This window comes from Pelodiscus sinensis, chromosome 2 (assembly GCF_052426305.1).
Source record: "Pelodiscus sinensis isolate ZL-2025 chromosome 2, ASM5242630v1, whole genome shotgun sequence".
Taxonomy (NCBI): Eukaryota; Metazoa; Chordata; order Testudines; family Trionychidae; genus Pelodiscus; species Pelodiscus sinensis.
In genome coordinates this window covers 104,923,508-104,945,795 of record NC_143053.1, presented here as the reverse complement: position 1 = coordinate 104,945,795, position 22,288 = coordinate 104,923,508, and the positions used below count along the sequence as shown (strand labels likewise).

General features: G+C 41.9%; 1 long non-coding RNA gene across 1 annotated transcript; it reads right to left on the bottom strand.

Moving 5' to 3' along the window:
* Positions 1-11,680: 11,680 nt before the first annotated feature.
* On the bottom strand, positions 11,681-21,609 carry LOC142826758 (uncharacterized). The gene is made up of 3 exons (XR_012900990.2): positions 21,418-21,609; positions 17,217-17,306; positions 11,681-12,134 (listed from the first exon to the last, which is right to left on the bottom strand). It is a non-coding gene; the product is annotated as an uncharacterized LOC142826758 (long non-coding RNA).
* Positions 21,610-22,288: the final 679 nt, after the last annotated feature.

The window sequence follows — 22,288 nt, the reverse complement described above, 5'->3', positions numbered from 1 at the left end:
TCTTTTCTTACCTTAGTCTCAACATGTCAAAGTCTAAATGCGGGGAGAAAAGTCATTACTTAGGGCAAGAAGATTTAATGTAGCGAGTTAATTTAGTTAGTATAAGTGATAGCATTGCCTGGTAGCACACTCATTCTGCATTTCGGATCTGCAGGCTGCAGTTTATAGTGCGAAGGACATGTCTACACTGCCACTTGACTGCACTGCAATTTCCCTGAATGTAGCAAGGTACAGCACTGCAAAGTGCCAGGTTAGTCACTCCCCCCACTTAGGTGATGTATATTATATTGAGTGCTGGAGAGCTCTCTCCCAGCACAGGTACCTGGCCACACTTTCATTTTAAAGGACTGCTGTGGCAAAGCTTTAATGTTTTAAGTGTCGGCTTAGCCTAGAGTGCAATTGGCCTCAGCCTGATCCTGTTGGGAGTAAATGGGAATTTTGCTGTAAGAGGCGCTTCATGTCTAGTGTGTGAGAGAGGTGAAAGCTGCTTCCTGATGATAAGGTCTATGGTTAAGGGATTGGCCTGGCATTCTGGAGATCTGGGCTTAATTCTCAGCTCTACCAAAGGCTTCCTGAGTGTCCTTAGGCAAGCCACTTAATATGTCTGGGCTGCAATTCCCCATCTGTTAGAAAAAATGGGGATAAAACTCCTTTTTTCTTAGCCTTTGTCTTGTCTGTTTACATAGTAAAGGCTTCAGTGCTTGGGTTATTTTTTACTATTTGCTTATATAATGCCATGCACAATCTTCTTGTTTGGGGCCTCCAGAGCCTTCTGTAGAATGACTAATAATAGTAAGAGAATGATGCAATCTGATAAGGATTCTCATCTACACAGTGGATTGTAATCATGTTGCAACAGGGGCTGTTCAGCAGTGTAACCACATATGGAAAGTTGGGACAGGGGAACACTGGAATGAAAAATGTGTCAGATCTGCAGCAATACAGAGGGGACACATTCCCATTCTCTTCCCTCCTCACTTATTTGGCAAGAGTGAACCACATAAAAAAGGTCCTCTCCCATGACTGTATTTGAGGTGCAGATGGTTATAATACAACTTCAGATCTGCCCCATTGGCAGTAAAGGATGAACCATATTGCTCTCATTCAGTGGTTCTCACCCCCAGGGATACACAGACAGACAGACACACACACAAACTCTCTCAAATATGTAGTAGATGGTAAACATGAGAAAGAAGCAATTTGTCAGTAATAGTGGGCTGTGTCTGATTTTGTAAGCAAGTAGTTTTTAAGTGAGGTCAAACTTGGAGGTACACACAATAAATTAGATTCCTGAGAGGTGCACAGTAATATGGAAAGACGGAGAGGTACTGCTCTATTACATTAAAGAACAAATGCTGCAAGGAAACTAATGGAAAACATACTTATTATTTCTTTATTCTTCTATTAATTTCTCCACCTTTTAAAAACAAATGGATATTGGGAAATGCAATTCTGGCTTAGAAGTAATGTTCTAATGAGTGCATATAACTATTTGGATGTATATAACCAAGATGTTATAATCTGGACATGGATTCATGTGTCAAAGCATTTTGGAGAGTCCACCATAGGGTTTTGGAGATTTCACCATAAATGTTTAGTAAAATCCTGTCCTTTGAGGTTAGAAAAAGAAAATGACCCACAACATTGTAAATGATATATGTTGGGAGACAACTGTCCCAGATTTCATAGTCTCTGGGTATAAGACTGAGGGGAGACTGATGTGTAAGAACAATGAACCATGGACTAGACAAATTATGATCGATAACTAGCAGAATTTCCCCAGTGAATCTTATCATTTTCACACAGCTATGCCGATTACCATCTGTTTGTCTGAATTATTTACTTTCTTTGCCTTTTAAAATGATTTTCATTGAGGCTCAGATTTATCTCCCCTCTTCTCGCCCCCCCCCCCCCAGTGTGTGACACTGCAAGAGCCTTTTAGTGAGAGCTCTCAATTCAAATACATTGGACATGACCTTGAAATACTAAGGGTATATGTCCATTATGGGGTGGATCAGTGCTGTGACAATCGATCCACGAGGAGTCGATTTAGTGGGTGGGAACAGTCATTTGCGTAGAACTATTGTAGCCAGTATTGTAAAATATTTATGTGCCAGATGTGCTAAAGATTCATATGTCCCTTTATGCTTCAACCATCATTCCAGAGCACGTGTCCATGCTGATGATGGGTTCTTCTCAATAATGATCCAAAGCAGTGCAGACCAATGCATGTTCATTTTCATCATCTGTGTCAGATGCTGCCAGCAGAAGGCTGATTTCCTTTTTTTGGTGGTTTGGGTTCTGCAGTTTCTGCATTATAGTGTTGCTCTTTCACAACTTCTGAAAGCATGCTCCCCACCTCGTCCTTCTCAGATTTTGGAAGGAACTTGATTGCTAAATCTTGGGTGAAGAGCTATAGCTATCTTTAGAAATCTTACATCGGTATTTTCTTTGCATTTTGTCATATCTGCTGTGAAAGTGTTCTTAAAATAAACATGTTCTGGGTCATTATCTGAGACTGCTATATAATGAAATATATGGCAGAATGTGAGTAGAAACGCAGAACAGGAGACATACAATTTCCCCCAAGGCGGTCAACCACAATGTAATTAACACATTTTTAAGTGTCATCAGCATGGAAGTATATCCTCTGAGATGGTGGCCAAAGCATGAAGAGGCATATGAATGTTTAGTATATCCGGCATGTAAACACTTTGCAGTGCTGGCTACAAAAGTCCCATTAGAATATCTGTTTTCACTTTCAGGTGATACTATAATAAGAAGTGAGAAGCATTATCTCCCACACATGTAAATAAACTTGTTTCCCTTTTTGATTGGTTGAACAAAAAGTAGAATTGAGTGGACTTGTAGGCTTTAAAGTTTTACATTGTTTTATTTTTGAGTGCAGTTATTTTTGTACTTAATTCTACGTTTGTAAGTTCAACTTTCGTGATACAAGTACTGTAGTGCAATCTCTTTAAGTGAATTGAAAAAATACAATTTCTTTTAGTGGAAATACTTGTAATAAAAATAAATATAAAGTGAGCATTGTACACTTTCTATTTGGCATTACAATTGAAATCAATATATTTGAAAATGTGAAAAACATCAAAAATATTTATATAAATGGCATTCTATTATTAAGAGCACAATTGATCACAATAAATTTTTAATCACTTGACAGCCCACTTGTGTGTCTGTGTGTTATCTATCTATCTAGAATAGTTACTATTATTTGAAAATTCAGAATAGCAAGAATTAATCTGAGGGATCCTAGCACATCTATCTGTATGAATATATCTAATCATCTCATAAACACATTGATTTTTCCTCCATAGTCTTTCTTTTCCAATAGCCTCCCAATTGCCACTTCCTTTGGGAAACTATTGTAGTGAGAGACACTGTTTTTTAATTATTGCAGACAAATCCTAAAGAATTCCTGCTTTTCATTTAACATGCACCGCCTTGAAGCCTTTGTGCAAACATACAGCTCTGAAGTTCACTTCATTATAGTGTTGCTTTCATTTATTTTCAAACTGAATACAAATTCTAGACCAAAAAGTGCTTTCTGTGGCTTAAAAGAAACAAAATCCATGGAATCTATCACATAATTCTTTCCCCCCTCCCCAGCTTCATAAAGCCTGTTCTGAAAGTCAGACTTTAAACCACAGGATTAACTGGAAAATATTTACTTATGCATATGTAACAGGCAGGAGAAAAAGGGCAGCCTGAGTCATGTAAAAGCCCTTGTTTATCTCAGTAAAAGAGAGAGAGAAAAAATAATTTAGTGTATGCAATTTAGCATGCAAAAGGTCAAATTGTTTCATGCCTGCAGGTAGTTAATCTGAAGAATGCTAGAATTCCCAGCCCAAACAGTGATAAGCAATAGAAATGTAAATGCTACCCCTTGCTCTGCAAAGCTGATATCTGCTGATATTCATAAACACTTTTTGCTTTTGTCATGAGTAATTTACATAATACAAATAGCTTTAATTAAAGAAGTGGGTGCCCCTCCCCCTTTCTCCCTTTCCGTTTATCAGGGATGAGGAGTGTGCATCAGAGGAAAAGTGCAGCTGGAGAACAGAGAGAGAGCAAGGTGCTGCTCGAATGAATTTAAATTTATTGTAACTGGTTCTTACAAAAGAGATTGACACATGGCATGTGCTGTTTGGCAGTCAGCAAAATGCCTCAGATCAATGCCAATGAAGTTCAAAGAAAGGTGTGCTTGGATCAGCTGAAAACAGCTTTCTCTGTTATTGTGAAGGCATGAAATGTGGAAGCTGCTGGGCAGTCTTTTGCTACATATCACTGCCGAAATCCTAGTGGAGCTGATTCTTCCCATCCTGCCCTCCCTCCTCCCCAGTTTTATATCTGCTATCATGTTAAAGTTACACTCAATACTTCCAATCCAGCACTGACAGTAGCAAAGTAATATAGGATCTGAATTCATTATTGTGACTGGGTTCTGTTTCCTGGGCTAGTAACCTGGGAAACATGGGTTTGTTGTTGTTGTTTTGTTTTTTACACAGTGAATATCTTTTAGTTTTTTTCACCCCATTTTTTTCTTTTGTGAATACATCCTGGGTAGCTTTTATTAATAGGATATCATAGGAAAATGACTATCTTTCCAATACTGAGATCTCTCTCTCTGGCTGTCTAGACTGCAGGCTTCTTTCAGAAGAACTTTTTTTCAGAAGACATCTTCCGAAAAAACTTCTTCCGAAAGACACCGTCCATACACAAAATTGCATCAAAAAAGCGATCTGCTTTTTTGACAGATAGCATCTCCACACTGAATGGATGCTATCTCGCATTTAAGCTGTGATTACTATGGGCGGAATGGCTACAAGGCCACCTGTTTTTTTCTCTTTCCTCTTCTTCTTTCGAAAGAACTGCCTCTTCTGTGTCCACACACGCCTTTTTCCGAAAGAGTTCTTGTTGTGCCTTGTTGTGTAGATGTACCCCAGGTTTTTGGAGGTGCGGCCTGTATTTCTGTTTTCCAAAGCCTGCAAAGACTTTGTTTGCTTCAGGATTCAAGATATTGATTTTGATCTTTAAAGCCATATGATTCTGCCTGGCTGCTGGCCTGATTCTGCCAAATGCTGAGAGCCGGCAGTGAGGTGCAGTGCACCTTCAACTCCCATGGAAGTCGACACAAGTGTAGGATGCACAGCATGTGGCAGCACCAAGGCATTATGAAATGGCCTCCCTCTCTATGAGTCATTTTAGTGATACTTGAGCTCGACCAGGGTAAACTTGGCCACTGGACTAGGCAGTGCTTCTTCACCACAATTCATTCACACACTGATACAAGGTTCATTGATTTTTGCAGCCTGAGGGTATTTTTAATTAGCTTGGGGTGGGAGGAGAAGCTACTTCATGCTTACACTGATCTCATTGTTATGTGTTGTATTTTTAAAGCGATGAAAACATGCCTGGACATGCCCTTCCCTGATCCACCTCATCCCTGTCTTCCTCACTGCCCATGAGGGGCAGCTCAGAGACCCTCCCACAGGGATGTCCAGACACACTTGAGTCCATTTTGTGGGAAGCTATGGAGCAAGGGATGAAAAAACCTGGCACTGGTGCTCTATACCAGCATGCTCAGGGTTTAGCTGATCACCATATTTGGGGTTGGGAAGGAATTTTCCTCCAGGGTAGATTGGCAGAGGCCCTGGAGGTTTTTCGCCTTCCTCTGTAGCATGGGGTACAGATCACAGCTGGAGGATTCTCTGCATCTTGGGGTCTTCAAAGTATTTGAAGGCTTCAATATCTGAGATATAGGTGAGAGGATTATTCTAGGAGGGGTGGGTGAGATTCTGTGGCCTGCACTGTGCAGGGGGTCAGACTAGATGATCATAATGGTCCCTTCTGACCTTAAAGTCTATGAGTCTATGAATTTCCTCTTAGTGCACTCTGCAATCCAACACTGAATTCTAGGGGCTGAGGAAGCAAAGCCCATAGAAAGGGCTGCCTTGTAGTGATCTGGGAAGGGCACTGGGAGTCATTTCTTTGTGCCTGCTAGTACGCTTCTGTGGGATGCAATTTTCTATTCTTGGGGCTGAGTTAGAGTGCTATAAATTTACTGTGACCCCACTTAATGAGAGCCCGGTAGTCAAGCAGCCCATGGACCATTTTAAAAGGTAAGTTTGTACTATTAATGGCATAATCATCATTTGAGTGCTGAGTTTCTCATGAACAAGTAAAGACAATTCCCTTGCATCCAATCCAAATGTAACATAACACAATTGAGAGTCCTAAACAGAATAAGGGAGAAGATAAGGAAGAAGAAAACAAAGCAACAATAATTAGTTGATGCAGTTACTCTATAAAGCCCAGGTGCAACAAACATTTATGTGCTCAAAATTAACCACATGAGTAGCTATAACAGCGTTGTGGTCCCTAAACTTTTTTATCCGTGCACGTCCTGCTTCACCTGGGTCAATTCATGCCCCCCTCCACTAGTCATAGCTGGGAGCTGGGGCCATGGTCAAGAGCGGCAGCTAGGGCTCCGTCAACAGTGGGGCTGCAGTTGAGGCCAGGGGCCATGGCTGGAAATGGAGTGGAGAGCCAATAGCTTAGGTTGGGGGTAGGGGTTGGGGCCAGGGCATCCCCCATAGTCTAGGACCATGGATCTAAGAGTTTGTCTGCACAGCCATCCCGTGATGTGTGTGTGGCACAAATAGGCATACCTGAGCTAGTTTTGACTGAGCTAACTTACTAAAAATTGCAGTGAAGTTGCTGAAATGCAGATGGGCTGGCTGCCTGAATTCAAGCCCCCTCAAGACTCTGGGGCTGTACTGTAGCTGCTAGCTTATGTTGCCACAGCTACGCTGCCATTGCTGTTCATTCTAGATCAAAGCTAGCTGGGATATGTCTTCACAAGTTGCAGTCACAACACTGTTTGCAGTGAAGACATACCACAGGGGGTGAGACTTCAATGATACTACTTATATCAATAAACAATATGCACATGTAATTCTTTGCAAAATCACGGCCTGGGTTAACATTTTGTCTATTTACCTTTCCCCCATCACTTTCTGTAGGCTTTGGCGCAGAAGCACTTTTCATGAGTTATTAACAACAACGTTCATAGCTGCGGCAAAAAACTTTCCCCACTTTTATACTGCAAACTTTTAAAGCACAAGAGTTGAGTGAGAGAGGTCATGTTAGGGAAAGAAAATTTCAGAGCCAAGCCCTGCCTCAGTTTGATGCAAGTCATGGACGACACAGGTCCTGCTGCTGTGAAGTACTCAATGCCTCCAGCACTCTTAGCTCCCATGAATAATAGCGGGAGTTGAGCTGTTCTGCATCTTCCAGGATCTAGCCCCTAAAAACAAACATAGTGAGTGGTGTGAGAGGACACATCAGTGGGTCAAAAAGATTAATTTTTAAAGAAATCTGTGTAAGAAGCATTTTCCTTATAGTGTTTCCTGTTATCACAGTTCTGCCCAGCTACAATGTTACTAGCCTGAAATAATGGGTTGTGATTTTCATATGAAGCAAGAAGACCCTCTTTCTCTTTTTGCAGATATTGTTTTTCAACCTGACAATGTTAAACAGCAAAGACAAAACAAAAAACAAACCATCAAAATCCCAAGGATTTAATCCTCCTGCTAGTAGCTCCTCAACTAAGGCCTGATATATTTTACACAACAAAATGTGCACTTTGCTCTTAAATTGGGCTCCAGTTGAGATTCGCATGGATGAATCACAGGGTGAGACAGTGGCCATGGGAAAAAATGAGGCCATCGGACATTGCCTTCTAGACCTGGGGAATGGCCTATGAGGCTGCTTGAGACCAGTGGCTGATGTAGCCTATACCTAACTCTACTCTCTCTCATGGATTTCTTTTTTGAGTGGAGGGGGTGGAAAATCCTATACAGCTGTGGATCCTTTAGCCTCACATCTTTTTGGCCAGCGGAAGTGCTGCCTCCTCTGATACAGCTTCAGATTTCATCCCTTTAGTTCTGTTGCCCAAGGAACTTCCACAACCTGGGGAGCGATAACAGAGGGGCAACTGAACTTGCACTTAAGGGCAAATTCTCTTCTAAAATTTATTTTCCTTCCATAGGTAGGCCCCAGTGATGTCAGTGGGAGAAATGTGTGTGTAAGCAGAACAGAAGGCTACAGCTGAGTGTTACTGTGCAGTAGGGATGTCAACGGGTAGTTGTCTATATGATTAATTGGATAATCTTGGTGACTACTCGCATTTCCCCCCTCCATTGGTGCCACTGTATGGTGGGCGGGGGCGGGGGAGGGAAGCTGGAGCCCGAGCTGGGGGGAGCCAGCTTAAAAGCAGAGGCAGCAGTGAGGGGGCAGGGAAGGCTGCCACGAAGTAGCCTCTGTCTGTGGTGGGCTCAAGCTTCCCATGGACAGAGGCTGCTCCACCTCCCACGGTGCAGCGTCTGTCTGCGGCAAGCCTGGGCCTGCTGCAGGAAGAGGTGCTTTGTGGCAACAGCCCATCTGCGGAGTCTTCGGTTCTGATACAGAGGCAGCAGCACAGTGCAGCAGGCAGCCAGTCTGCGAGGAGAGCTGGTTTTTAAACAGGCTCCCCTCATGGAATGGCTCCCACCTCGCACCCACACTACTGCTTCTGATACAGTCTGCTGGCCTTGCCCCTGGCGACTATTGAATAGTTGTGTGATCACAAAGTTTAGATGCAGTTACACGACTATTCAATTATCTGATATCTAACATCTCTACTGTGTAGACCTGCCAAAAAAGAATTTTGACTGTCACAAGCTCTAAGAGCAGGCCCAAGGAGAATACTTTCCTAATTGTTAGTCAAAACTGAGCTCTGACTAATAAGCATAGTAAATACCATAAACATTTATTTTAGCTTTGTGAAACATAATGCATTACTCTGTAGTTTGACTGATTGCTTGAAGAGCTGTTTATAAAATAGGCAGCTTGCTTGCTGTCATCATGATTAAATTGTTAGGATTTGACCAAATGCCTGGAAGCTTTAGTCATTTGGAGAATGCCACGTGAAATGGTCATTTGATCATATCTCTGGTTTAGTATTTATTTAATGCCATTTGTGTGAATGGGGCGTTACAACGTCCATGTGTCCCAAAATTAATTATCTGCGTTACTGAAGGCTGATGAAATATATAGGTTACAGTCATTTGACAGTAGGATTGGGCTGACTTCACTATAGCATATGAATTCTGGTATAAAATTGCTGAACAGAAGGGCAGAGTACTGTTGCTGTTCTTGGGTTTGTATTGGTTGGAAAATACTTTGCTGGTGGTAATAGTAGAGCAGTGTAATATAATTGAGGTAGATGGATTCGGACATGTCATATACATGAGTCAATTAGCTAAAGGGTTTCAGGAAAGCAGCAGAGGCCTACAATTCTATAAAGCAACACACCCTGGAACAAATAGGATGCTTTCACAATCAGGACAGACTGTTGACACTGAGGGAACTGAGTCCCAGTCCTGCCTGAGTGGTGTCCTGCTTCTTTTGAAGGTCCTCCTTCTTCCCCAGCTATATACAGAAAAAATCATCAGCCTCTGTTAACACAATATTAAGGTCAAGATTTAAATCACATTAAGGACAGATAATTCAGTTACCATTTCCACAAAAGTATTGGGTGTAGATAGCGCGCATTAACGGATAACACATTCAGATTAGTACTGGATAATGAGAACTGGGCCCAAAGTAGAGACTTGGATGGTCAGCTTGAAACTCCATATACAAACTCCTTATTTGGATCCTGAAGGAGCCTCTTTACTGGATTTGCTCTGGATGTCATCCAGGTTGGTAGAAATCAACATTGCTGATCTTGCAAGACTTGCATTGTTTTGAATTGAAATCTCTTGAGACTGGCTCTTCTAATATTGGCCAACAAGCCGAAATTCAAAACTTAATCCTGGCTGATCCCTAAACATGAATCCTAGCCTAAACCTTATCTAGCAATAGATCCACTTGTGTTTGTCCATACATGCAAAATCCTTGCATACCTTAATCAGAACTACCCGTAAATTAGTGAATATAACCTGCGTCCATGTATTATATGCACTCATGTATTACCCACAGTTTTTCTTTCATGTGTAAAAAAAAATCTTAGATTACCCACAGTAACGAACTGTGGGTAATGAACCGCAGCTGAGGCCACTGAGCAATAACTACTACCCTATTACCCTATAAGCCCTACGAACCACACAGTTTATAACAAAATATTTGTAAGGAAGCCTAAGTGCAAATCATATATACCCGAGTGTGCCTAGCCAAGGTTATGGATGTTTTTCAAGACAGCGAGTATGATGAAAGTTTTGATGGTTTTGAAAACTCAGATGCTGAGGCGGATGCTGCTAGTTCTGACTCAAGTGATGCAGAATAAACTTATTCAGCATGCAGCATGTATTATTTTATGACAATGCGTAGATGGATTTTTTTAAAACTGCATTACAATTTATTTATTTTGAGTAGATTCACAGTAGGTAACTTTTAAACTTTTAATGTATTTTAGTACACACAACAACACTGCTGCTCTTATTAAATTAAATTGTTATTAAATCGAAGATGCTGATTTTATTATGTTGGTCTTGTCTTCTTTTAATTTGAGTAAAAATCAGCTTGTATAAGATGTGGACATGTTTACTCCACAGGGGAGGGGGGCAGGGTTTGTATAAACGTGTATAACCCATGGGTTATATTCGCTTATTCATGGTACTTATTTCATACCAATCAAAAAAATAAAGAGGAAAGCACAAAACGAAAATCCCCATGAAAGATAGAGAGTGGGGAACCACACCAGCTTTATGCCAATATGCAACATAGTTGAGGATTAGTCCCAAGATACTCTAATTATTTGTTGTTTGAAAACTCCAGCTGAAACTGGTGGGTGCTTCTCCTATGTAAAAACTTGAAAGGATCTGGCCTGTAAACATAAACAGTGTGTGAATTGAGAGAAGAGTACAAACTTAACGCAATGTAGGTAAAACATTTCTCAAGTGTCTAAGGCACTAATGTGAGCATAAGAAATAAAGAAGTGATTTTGCTGAACTGAAGTAGAAGTAAGCTGCTCCTAACTAAAAAATAACACTAATAATCCCAAAGCAGTATAAACATTTGAATAAAAACCCAGACATCAATTGGATTTTATCCAGTATTAAATGGAAACACATGCTTTATCCTAGGAATTGAGCACGCAGGAGAGGGAGTGGGGAGCCCTGAACTCCTTTTCACTTTAAGTTTATTCAATCATTGCCATTTCTAAAATATTCTTTGGAAAACTGAGCCAATTCAGGCTGAAAGTTTCTACCTTCTTCCCCATAAACATGCTTGAGTCAGGTGTTAAGTACAAGTACCAATAAAGCCACAAAGCTGCTCAGATTCCCCTAGAGGAAATGACTGGATTCAGCACTTTGTGTTCCATTTATTTTACTGTTTTACTGCACTTAAGTTACCCCAGCAGGTTTTCTTGCTCTGAGACGGGAAAATCCATTCTATGGGAAAGCCCAGGGAGGTGAAAGAGAATCTCTCCTCCAAACTGACAGCTTATTTGAGAGCTACCTGCATGGAGTGTGTGGATGGGGTGTTGAAGTGTCCTCTCTACTGGGACCTGACCTTTCAACTTCTGAGGTGTCTGCTTCCTGTCAGGACATTCTGAGTTGCACTGTATTCTGCTCTATTGTGCTTTGCAGGCAACACGCACACGTGAGAATATCTTGCCACATAATATTTATTTTTGTTAATAATAAGAAGTACTTGCTAATCTCTGATGACGTGATCGGCCCTGAACAGGACATAAATAAACACAGTCTTGCCCTGAGGAGTTTATAAATTAGAAGCCAAATATAGATGAGACAAAATGCTCTTGGAAGACCCTGGAGTGGGTGTTGACTTCCTATAAATTGAGAATGAATTAAATAGGAATGGAATATGCTTTCACATTGATTCACATTTTATTTTGAAAAAGAGATGCTGTTTGTTGTGCTCTGAGAAGGTAATTTTGTCAGAAAACAATGCAATTGCTTATTAGGTATAGGAGATAAATCATTGAGTGTAATATGCATTCCTCTTGAAAATCCAGGAGGCCATGTTTTTAACTGGTCTACATTTCCATAGCTCCATAAAAATCAATGCTGCCGTGTTGATTTATATTAGTCGAGTATCTCATCCTGTGAGAACAGAGATGAAGGAAAATCAGAAAAATATGAACAAGCAAAGTAAATGCAACTGCCTGAGATTACAAAGGGCTCTGTTTGAGTTTGGGGTGTAGGTTTGGGTTAGCTTTTACATTATCTAGTCTTGTTTGACTAATCTTTGCAATTGCTGACTGGAAATCCCAACATTTATTAGTCAGAAAATCACAGCCCTGAGAGTAAGCAGAAATACATACGTTTTTGTTAAAGATCTTAGACAAGTCTAACAGATTGTACTTGAAGATGATGGACTCTTCTCTACTCTCTTGTCTATACTAGGAATTTGCCCCAGATCTAGCAGTTGATGGTCAGGTTACAGATGTAGATGCCTCAGTGCAAAGCCCAACTGTACACAAGGAAAGCTGTAGTTTTCACTGGCAGCACTTACTCTTGTTGGAACCCACGCTTACAGCAAACGCAGTTGTTGGAGTCTGTGTAGTTAAGGCTTTTCATTCCTCTCTTCAGGCAAAAACCTACTCTAAGGGTTAACAAACTCAGAGTGTCTTGGAGCCTAATGGAGGGAGTGACTTGAGAAACAAATAATTACCCCAATCCTATGGCCATTACAGTGTAGGGACGGAAAGCAAAAGTACCTCAGAAGCTCTCAGCTGCCATAGTGGCACCTAGAGAGCAGGTCTCTCAGCCACTCTGAAATGTGAATATTGCTTGAAATATTGACACAACCCATGACCCCACTTCTTCTGTCACCATTTTTTTGGAAGGGAATCTTATTAGTCTACTGGAGATTTCATTACCATCCTTGGTAGAACTAGCAGTGATTTGTTCACTATCCTTGGCAGTGGAAGATACAGAAATGAAGCTAAGCACAGGTCTGCCAGATCTCACTTAGTTGGAAGGAGATGCTGTCATTTTGGATTAATATGTATGCCTAATAGTTAGGCCTTTTTAAAATATCCTTCTGTTATGGTGAAGGGCTTTTTATGAGACATTTAAAAATTCTGTCAAGTATTTTGAATGCTCCCTTGCACAAACTGTGAATGCTTGCTAACTCTGTAAGCAGCATTAGCCCAGAGCTGGGTTGATTCCTGTCTGCAGTGGGAGTTGCAACAGAGATTTTAATCTTCTCATGTTTCACTTAAGGTCAAAAGCAGCCTTAAGGTCACAGGGCCCTCCACCGTGCTTTTGCCTGGTCCTGCCACTGTTATTTTTGCAGCAATAGACCCAGAGTATAGCTTCAATATATGTTCTATGTCCAACCATGTGTGTTTGAAAATCCACTCTGCTTAACTTCCTAAACAATTGTGGTTTCATCAAGTTTGTTACAGAAACAAAACAAAAAAGCTCCAAAACAAACAAACAAAAGAAACCCCATAAGAAATGTTTATGTAAGATTTGCTCATTTGTAACGAAAGTAGGTTTTTTGCTTCTTAGGGTACGTCTAGACTACAGGCTTCTGTCGACAGAAGTTTTGTCGACAGAAGTTTTGTCAACAAAGAGCATCTAGACTACATTGAGTTCTGTCGACAAAGCAAGCTGCTTTGTCGACATGGTAGTGTAGACGCAAAAGACAGTTTACATGCAATAACACCTTCTGTCGACAGAAACTCTGTCGACAGAAGGCGTTTTGCCTCGTAAAATGAGGTTTACCAGCGTCGACAAAACTGCTGAGTTCTGTCGATGTAACGTCGACAGAACTCAGCAGTAGTGTGGACGCAGGTATAGTTTTGTCGACAAAAGTCCACTTTTGTCGACAAAACCCTGTAGTCTAGACACACTCTTAGTTCTCCTTGACTCTCTAGGGCCCAGGATAACTCACCCAAAATGTGGGGTCTAGTATTAACCTGCAGGGATTCCCTAATGCTTAGTCTGCATGGGTTGCAGGGGCAGCCTGTGACTATAGGCGGACTCGGCCGCCGCCTAAGGTGCCGCCTTCAATGGGGTGCCCGGGGCACCCGATGATGACATTGCGGGGCGCCTGGGGCACCCGATGATGATGTCAGTCCATTGACAGCCCTGGAGGCGGGAGTGCCGATCGCATGTTCCGCCTGGGGTGCCAGCTGCCGCAGCCCACCTCGGGCCGCTCCTGATGGGCTGATGTCACCGTTACATGTACAAGGCCAAATTCCGTGCATAGCTGTCTATTGTGTCTAGAGGGCCTGTGCCCATGCTGGATATAGTGCAAAGCCACACCACTCTAGAGGAGACAGAGAAGGCAGTTTGCATGGGGAGGTATTTTCATAATTGAAATATGATCAGGACACTTTGGTAAGCTCCTTTTCACATGAGACAATATGCCATACATGTGATCAAAATATTGGTTATATGTCTCATCTGACACACAGCACCAGCCCCATTGCTGCCAGTGTCCCCTAATACCATGTGGAGACACCACTTCTGTTCCAGGATCATCTCTTCCATCCAAGACATCCAGGCTACATCTACACTGGCCCCTTCTTCGGAAGGGGCATGCTAATTTTGAATTTGGGAATAGGGAAATCCGCGGGGGATTTAAATATCCCCTGCGGGATTTAAATAAACATGGCCGCCGCTTTTTTCCCATCTTGGGGAAAAGCCGGAAAAAAGCGTCTAGACTGGCGCGATCCTCCGGAATAAAGCCCTTTTCCGGAGGATCTCTTATTCCTACTTCAAAGTACTTGTCTAGACGCTTTTTTCCGGCTTTTCCCCAAGACGGGGAAAAAAGCGGCGGCCATGTTTATTTAAATCCCGCGGGGGATATTTAAATCCCCCGCGGATTTCCCTATTCCCAAGTTCAAAATTAGCATGCCCCTTCTGAAGAAGGGGCCAGTGTAGACGTAGCCTGGATGTCTCCCATCAGAATACTGACCCAGAATACAGACCTGTGGGAGGTCTGGTGGGTTCATGGCTCATAGGGGTATGATTGGTATTACACATGCAGAAACTTCATCTAAATGAAAATCTGCAACATAGCTGAGTGACGTTTGAAGGGAATTACTTTGTAGGTCCTTTGGTCTTTCTGTGGATTGCAGGACTGTGGTAGTTTCTGGTTTGAGGATTGTTTCCTATTGTACCACCATGACAAAAGGTCATGACAGTTCTCTGAAAAAAATAAAGAAGTTGGAAGTCCATTTTGAAAGGACCTTGTTGTGGTGAAAGCTCGGCACAAGGTAAGGGCCAAATCATTCTCCAACCTTCAGTGCACATCTCAATTGCTCATACTCTGCTCACAAATCTATTAAAACAACAAACTGCAACTCTGTCCTTGTATGTGTTTTGGTATCTACTGGAGATGGAAGTGGTTTCTCTGGGGAGTTGGAGCATGCCATTGTCAGTGTTGAAAATGACATGCTGATTGCAAGGAATACTGGATAACCTTGCTCTCATTTCCTTGGTTTTAAGTGTTTGGGTAGGCAGGTTGTGCCTGATTCAAGGGATTAACCTTTAATAAAGCCTTTGTGTTAGGGAATGCATTAGAATTTGTTTTTAGATAATGTCTATTAGTTGTCCCAAAGTTCTTTACAGCTACAAATTAAATATTGTTCATGCCATCAGTGATTGATGGATGCAATCATTGCAAATGTTAGGCATTTGGCTGTAGCTGTTGCACCGCCTTGGGCATTAGAACCTGTCACAGTGAGAGAAGGAATATTGGCCAAAATACGACTCTTGTCCCCTTCTCTTCTTGAGTCCTGGGCTGATTGGCTTTAAGTGACAGCTACAAGGGACCTCAGTTTAAAGTTTCAGGCTCCTTTAGTGCAGCAGCAATATGGAATCATATTGAACTCATCAGTTACTGGCAAATGGTCAGAAAGCATAATGGCTCACATTCGTATTGAAAAGATGAAGTAATGTAATGCAAATACATGAGCCTGAAAATATGGTGGATTTATTGGGCAACACCATTTTTTTGGTCTCAGTGGCACAGATGAGTGAACCTGGAAATAAGAAACACAACAGGAACTTTTTTGGTTAAAAATACTTAACGTGAAAGGCAGGTTTTGGAAACACTGGACAAATTCTGTTCTCATTTACACAATGTAACTGTTAACTATCCATGGTCAGACTCTGTCCCACTCATTCATTTCCCTCTATTTATTCAAACTAGGACCCGTTTTTATTTCTTTTACATCACTGGGAATCTCTAGACCAAAGAGGCTCAGACAAGCATTTAGGCTATGTCACAGCAGCATTATTTCAGAATAACAGTCCACGTTTACACTACAAGCAGTTATTTTGACACAATGTTGAAAAAATGTCGAGTGGAGGATTTCTTACTCCTACTCCTGTACCCACATCGTATGAGGAGTAAGGGAAGTCAGAGGAAGAGTACTTTTTCTCAGACTTCCTGCTGTGTAGACGGTACCAAAAGCTGAAATAAACTATTTTGACTTAAGCTACTCAATTGATGTAGCTCAAGTTGTGTAGCTTATTTCGGCTTTAGCCCTGGTGTGTAGATGTGCCCTTTGAGTGCTCATTTGAACCAAACCCAGTTCAGAATAAGAACATAAGGATGGCCATACTGGGTCAGACCAAAGGTCCACCCAGCCCGGTATCCTGTCTGCTGACAGTGGCCAGTGCCAGGTGTCCTAGAGGGAGTGAATCAAACAGGTAATGATCAAGTGATCTCTGTCCTGCCATCCATCTCCACCCTTTGACAAACAGAGGCTAGGGACACCATTCCTTACCCATACTGGCTAATAGCCATTATGAACCTAACCTCCATGAATTTATCTAGTTCTCTTTTAAACCCTGTTATAGTCCTAGCCTTCACAACCTCCTCAGGCAAGGAATTCCACAGATAGAACTGTGTGCTGTGTGAAGAACTTCCTTCTTTTTGTAGGTAGCCAAAATCTTTTGCCGGTAGCCAGTTTATCGACGTTAGGGCTAAAAGGGACATTACGGTGATCTCCTATAAAATACTGGCCACAGAATTTTATCCAGTGATTCCTGCAGCAGGCCCATAACTTGTGGTTACATTAGAATGTGCCTTTTAGAATTAAAAAAAAATCAGATTGTCTATTTTGCATAAGAAATGAACCAAAAAAAAAAAGAGGGAGAGAGATTCACCTTCACTATATATATATATATAATGTGGGTCCCAGGAGAAATTGGACTAACCTTAGACTAACCTAATGCCTGTTGGTGATCCTTTCTTGTCTTCCAGTAGCATTCCTTTCTCTGAGCATATGTAGAGAAGTGTAGCACCTACTTAAAAAAGATATCACACCTTTTATTTTTTGCCTAAAAACAATAGAGATCTTACAGCTGTGCAATAAGACGTACATTTTACATCTTTCCATTTGCAAAGTGGAGGTTCAGGAAAGGGTGGTTGTTAAAGGGAAATCCTTGTGGACCTGACCTTGCATAGTTCCTGTGCAATGTTCCTCTAAATCTTTTCCATCTGCGTGCAGACTTTTTCCATCCAGGAGTGGAATAATTTTTTTCTGTGCACTGAGGCATGTGTGAATGTGCAACACCAGTAGAAACAAAAAACTTACCTGTGGGTGCTCTGCTAATCAGCCTGGTGACATGAGAGTCTCTCCTGAGTGGCCACACAAGTGCCCAGCTTACAGGGAACACTGATCCTGTGGGTTTCTTTACAGTCTGCATCAAGGGAGTATTCTTGAAGGCTGTAAAGTTTTAAAGAGAGGGATGGGACAGGTTGATCATAATCTAATGCTGAACTTTTCTTTGTGCTCAGTTTTTCTAACCCATTGGTTAGATTTCCTTCTTGTGTTTGAGTCAGACAGCTCACTTTGGACAGCTGAAGTCTCCTTGTGCTGCTGGAACTAACGTGGCACCAGTGCAAATTCTATAAATATCTGCACCTGCATCTGGGAGTTACTCGCTTCCCTTTCCCATAGTATCTCCCTCTTCCTCTCCACTTACTACCACTCCTTTTCTCACCCCCTCTTCCCTTTGTTTTGGAAAATGTTCATGTATAATAAACCAGAACTAATTTCTGAATCACAAGGTTTGTAAGCGGGCAAATAAACCTGCTCCTTCCCCCATGCAGAATATAATATGGAATTATAAAACAGGGAAAATGGAAGGAAAGGGAAAGAAATGAAAAGAAGAAAAAAAGGGTAGAGTATGTGTAGGGGAAGACCCACAAATCCAGGAAATCGGAACCATGCCATGTAAAATTGTTACAGCTGTTACTGTTTCTATTGGCTGTTTCTTTTGGATTCATTTCTCCAACAACTGCCATCCATGTGAGCAGGAAGGCATGCAGCACCACATTGCTTTGAGTTGAGAGGTACAGGGGTAAGAGATGGAAGATATGGGGAAAGGAAGAGGGTATAGTAAAGAGGAGGTTTTGTGGGGTGCACATTAGGCTACATCTTCATAATATGTTACAGTAACTCAGGCAATTGAATTCAGATGCATTTAATAAATAACTGAATATAGGATTTGTCATACTGGATCAGACCATGGGTCCATGTAGTCCAGCACTGATATTTGATGCTTCAGAGGACAGGGAGTCCCTTTTCCATCCTCTAATAAAATCCTAATCTCTTTTATAGAGCTTTCCCTCTATAAATTATTCACAGAAACCTAGACACCCCACATCCCCAAACAAAAACAAATGACCACATCTCCTCTAGCCTGAGGAGAGATTACTGCAAACTGTTTCTAATGTGCTTAGATGTAGAAGTAATAGAAACCCTATGAGTCTATGAATAGCATGCTCCTAACTGTTGGAACAGTTCTGTATGTAGAGAAAAGGGGGAGAGATTTTTTTCCCCTTGTAGGGAAATATCATATTCACAGATAAAATGAAGTGGCTGCTTCTGGAGACAGCAGTCTTGGGTGTTGGCTGACAGCTGGGATCTTAGGTCACTGACTAATGAGAGAAAGAAGGGTTTGCACGGAAATGTGAAACCTAAAATTTGCCTTTTCTGCTCTCTTGGTCTCTTCATAGTTGCTTCAAGTTAACAGATCTGATTAATTGATTACCTAATGTGAATTGGACAGACCTTGAGATTTGTTTCTCTTCTTACAAGCTTCTCAAGCAAAATGCAAGGTACAGAACCAATTATACGAAAATTCACTCTGCACCTGGCACTTACATATTACCATTATGAGCCCCTTAGAAATGTGTATGAATTAAACTTATTGAAAGTCTTTTTAATAATTGTTTTTATTTTGCAAACCCATCAAAAGAAAATAAACTGTAAGCAGGCAGCGGAAATTCAAGAGTACATCTGGGGATACAATGTTTTTGGTGCATTTTCATTTGAAATGAAAACCGGGAGCCTTGAAACAAAAAATAAATGTAGTGGATCCTAGGCAAATGAATTATACATTATAATTATTTTTTTGTCAGCAAGATGTACTTAGGACCCAGCTCCCATCTGTGCCTGGTTTTTTCCCTCTGTTTGGGGCCAAACTGTATCCCTGATGTCTGTCAGTGTGTCCATATTGCGGCACAAAGGACAAAACTGGCTTAGAACTAGAATCTTCATTCAGAACTCATTCAAAATCATGTGGATTTTGGAATGAATCCCTGACCTAGTCAACCCCTTCTATACAGCTTTGGCTTCAGGTCCAATTCAAAACTGGAAGGGATTTAATTTACAGTTCTATTTCAGATTTGAGTGAAATCAAGAACCCGAACAAGACTCTAGTCCTGATCTGGGAAACAAACAAACAAACAAACTTGTATCTCAAACTAAATCCAGGTGTTAAAAGTGCTCCTAAAACAAGCTCGTCTGTAACATTTCAGCCCCCATATAAGGTAATTGCATTTCACTGTTGCTTGGGCCCTGATTCAGCATGTTTTTGGCATGTGAATAGCTGCTCAGAGCCAAGTTTTCTTAAATTAGGCATGGATTTAAGCACCTTGCTGATGGAGGGTTTGCACAAAGAATTGCATTTTAATGTGTATGGCTTGTTTGCATGTGCAAATCAGGTAACCACACACCAAAGTACACATCACCACCTGTCTACTGTGATGGGCTCACAGATAATGAGCCCCTTTGGAAATGTGGTGCCTTGTGGGTAGCAGAGGTTCTGGTGAGACCTCTTGCAGTTTTGCTGTTCCATCTAAGTGCCACAGCAAACTGTGTAAACACCCATAAAGCACAAGCGCTTTTTAAAAGTTGAGATCAGAACCTTAGCACGGCCAAGAAAAGCTCACTATATTTTGCACTTGTCAGTGGTATGAAAGAATTACTAGCCCTATTTTTAAACATGAGAAAACTTAGGTATAATGAGGGTGACATATCCTACGTGCAATGTATTGAGCACTGTGATGGAAATGCAAGCTATAATTTTAAGAGTGTGGAGGGGTGAGTGGTATTCCTGGTCCTTCTTACAGGCTAGGAAGCTCTGTAGGGAATCCTGCAATTAGAATCTATCTGAAAGAAAAGAGCTTAGAATAAAGTTGTGCCTCTCTGCTTTTGGAGAGCAGCTTGCTTTGCTTCTCCCTGGTTTTGGTTACTGTGTTATCATTATGGGTTTTATGACTAAAAGTATTGTGCATTACATCCTTCCAGCAAAATTATTTGATGTTGTTATCAAACTTCTCTGTTTGTGTACTGTAAACATAACACCATGCTACAGAGAAAATTAGAGGCAGCATTGAGGAACAGAAAATAGGTCTTCTAATTTCTAGTCTTACACGACTCTGCCTCCCGTTGACAGATAAATTGGGTCGGAGATAGTGGGAGAAGAGAGAGGATTTCTTGTGAGATTTCTGATATTTCTTAGCCATAGATAGGTGAGAGTTATAAGAAGAATGGATTTTCTTGTGGTATTTCTACTTCAGATTTTAACAAAATATGCACAAGTGCTCATGGAAATAGAAATAACCAACCAAACAAAAAATTCCCAACTAATAAAATATTTATGAGCTTTCAAAATAGATCGTTTTGATTTTGGACTAAGTTTTGAGTCAGGTTTATGCTAACTGGATCTGTTTCTCCACTCCTCACAAATATTGACTGCAGACTCTGGAAATCCATACATTACTGTCATGGGGTGCACGCCCCCCAGTAGCCTCAGTGCCCCCTGACTGTCTTCACATGGCCCATCTCAGGGCGAGTTACAGTCTGTATGGGTTGCTCATCATCGGCTTCATCGCAGTTTATACTGGCCCTTTAAACAGGCCGAGTCCACAAACAGGTTCTCGTCGTAGCTGGGCACCCCCCGGTAGGGGGACCCGGGCCCACCCTACTCCACCGGGTCCCGGCCCAGGGCCCTGTGAGCAACCGGGTATAGGGTCACTCCCTCGGTGGGGCTAGCTAGCCGAAACCCACCGAGGCTCTCGGGCAAAGAGGGGCGCCTCCCGCTCCTGTCCTGGGCCACTTCCTACCTGGCCTTGCCCAGCTGGCTGCGATCTCCAGGCCGGCGTCCCCTCGACAGGTAGTCTCCAGGTGACACCAACTCGCCTCTGCTTTCCTCCAGGCCTCTCCTGGAGTCCCCGGCAACTGCTGAGGGAGAGCTTCCCTCTCCAGTCCCTCTCCTGCCGCTGTCTCCCTCCCAGGAGCTCTTGCTGCCTCTGCAGTCAGCCCTGCCCTCTCTTCCAGCAACTGGGCCTCTCCTTTTATAGCTGGCAGCTGGGCTCATTAGCCTAACCATCTCAGCTGGTCTTCCAGCTTCCCTCAGGTTCGGGGCCTGAGCCTTGGGCTTAAAGGCCCAGTGCAGGGCAGGTGCCCTGTCACAATTACTTATAAAGAAATACTAGAATTGTGAGGATATGCTATATAATTAGGTGAGAGAACCCCTCTCCCCCTTTTTTTTAGTTCTCGAGGTTCAGAAATTTAGCAAGAGAGATTTAAATAATATGCATCTGATTTCAAATGCTCTACAGATCAAACAATTCAAACTGCCCCCAACCTCCAACACACTCAAAGATGTTGTTTTATGTGGGTCAAAAATATTCTTTCTCCGATTCCTCTCTTTGCCTTGTCTTTGAATAGATAAATGTCCAAAAGAGATAGACACTTAAAATATCTGTTTTTTTTCCTGTGCCTGGAAACATCTTGAACCAAAACATCTTGGTCACTAAGGGTATGTCTAGACTACATGCCTCTGTCGACAGAGGCATGTAGATTAGACTACCCGGCATAGGAAAATGAAGCAGCGATTTAAATAATCGCCGCTTCATTTAAATTTACATGGCTGCCGCGCTGAGCCGATGAACCTCATCCCTCCTCATCCTGGGAGGTCGACAAATGCCTTTG